The 2,087-nt window shown below is 43.8% G+C and overlaps 1 protein-coding gene across 1 annotated transcript in view; it reads right to left on the reverse strand.

Annotated features, from left to right (window-relative positions):
* Nucleotides 1-503: 503 nt before the first annotated feature.
* The window catches only part of AACS (acetoacetyl-CoA synthetase), a gene marked incomplete at its 5' end in the record, with an annotated part of 55,441 nt that continues 53,857 nt past the window's right edge, over nt 504-2,087 (reverse strand). The window contains one exon of the mRNA XM_010841408.1: nt 504-769. The remainder of the gene's footprint in view (nt 770-2,087) is intronic.

Here is a 2,087-nt window from a genome sequence, read left to right on the forward strand (position 1 = left end):
TCTCACTCAGTCCTCATCTTGCCTGGGACACAGATGGGAGGCTGGAGGTGGGCAGCCCCATGGGAGGACGGTGGAGCCCAGGAGATGGAGGAGCTGGGCCCCTTCAGCCCCTACACCCACTCAAGAACAGCCTGCTTTCAACCTCCCATGACGTGAGAAAAATAAGCCCTGCTGGGCCCGGCCTGGATGTATGACACAGAGCCAGACACCATCCAAGGGACACACGTGTGGTCTTGAAAAGGTGAAGGAGTGCCAACCAGAACCCCGGCGGCTCTGAGCTCCAGCAGAGTCCAGGGTGAGCATGTCTTCCCTTCTGGGGTGTGACCTCATGTTGCGAAGGGCTCTGGGGCCATTTGATCACCAGGCAGGTCCGCTACATACCAGGGGCCCAGGACACGCTCCCACCATCTGGACCAAACATCTTGCTGGCCCATCAACACCAGCTTGACACCCTCAGATCCAGCACCCACTGCAGAGAACACACGAGCATGCCTGTGTGTGCGTATATACATATATGTTTATTGCATTAAATGCCTCGTAGCAATCTGCCCTGTTTTTATAATCCACAAGAGAAAAAGGGTTCAAGAAAGTTTTCCACTGTGCTCAGTTTTAAAAAATACAAAAATGAACATTATGATGACAGGAAAGTGTTAAGAGGCCGAACTGACAAGTACATTCAAAAGTACATCTGGCTGCTGGTGTGCGGGTCCTGGGCCCTTGGGCAGGGCTGTGCAGTAAAGCCATGTCCCCCGAAGCCCAGCAGCTCTGCCTCGGCAGGGTCCTGTGGGCAAGGACCCACCACCTGGAGCTTGCCCACATTCCTGAGTGACACCCCTCATGGGGTGGACATTACCCACACCTTCAAACGCCCACATACCACACACTTAATTAACATTAAAAACATTTAAACCACTCAAAAATCCATGAAATAAAGAGATCCTATTAAAACATGAAACCCAGTCATTCTCTAAAGGCAACTGGAGCTCTCTGTCTGCCCAGGGGTGCCAGGGCTGGGGTAACACACGCTGGGGTAATCGCGTGCTGCGATTCATGGGGTCGCAAAGAGTCGGACACGACTGAGCGACTGAACTGAACTGAACTAAAGCATATTTTTAAAAACTGATGCAAACCAATAGCAAAAAATAAAAATAAAAAACAATTTAAAAATGGGCAAAAAAAATGAAGAGATATTTTTTTTTCCAAAGAAGACATACAACAGGTCAACAGGAACATGAAATCATTTCAACATCACTAATCATTAGGGAACCACAAATCACAACCTGAATAAAATATCACATCTAAAAGACTAGAGATAAAAATGCTGGAGAAGATGTGGAGAAAAGAGATCACTGGTGCACTATTGGTGGGAAGTTAAACTGGGCAGCCACAACTAAAAATAGTACGGAGGTTCCTTGAGAATTTAAAAATAGACCTATTACCAGCAATCCTACTCCTGGGTATATATGCAAAGGAAATGAAATGTTCTCAAAGAGGTATCTGTACTCCCATGTTCGTAGCAGCATTGTTTATGATAGCAAAGAAATGGACACAACCTAGGTGTTCATTGACAGATAAGTAGAGAAAATGTTATATATATATAACATTTTATATATATATATATATAGTTGCTGTTCAATGACCCAGTTGTGTTTGACTCTTTGCAATCCCATGGGCTGCAGCACGCCAGGTCTCCCTGTCCCTCACCATCTCCTTGAGTTTGCCTAAATTCATGTACATGGCATCAGTGATGCCGTCCAGCCAGCTCATGCTCATATATATATATATGTGTGTGTATATATATATATAATATGTTAATATAATAATAATATTATACATATTATGTATAATATATACATATATACTTAGACTTAAAAGAGAAGGAAACCTTGTCATTTGTAAGGGCATGGGTGAATGTGGAAGGTATTATGCCAAACTAAATTAGCAAGACAGAGAAAAACAGATATGGCATGGTATCATTTATTTGTGGAATACTAAAAAACTACTTTTTTAAAAGTCAAACTTATAGAAACAGAGAGTGCAAACGTGGTTTCGAGAGTAGGAATGGGTGGGGGGAATAGGGAGAGTTT

The sequence above is a fragment of the Bison bison genome, unplaced genomic scaffold (assembly GCF_000754665.1).
Source record: "Bison bison bison isolate TAMUID 2011002044 unplaced genomic scaffold, Bison_UMD1.0 scf7180017864160, whole genome shotgun sequence".
NCBI lineage: Eukaryota > Metazoa > Chordata > Mammalia > Artiodactyla > Bovidae > Bison > Bison bison.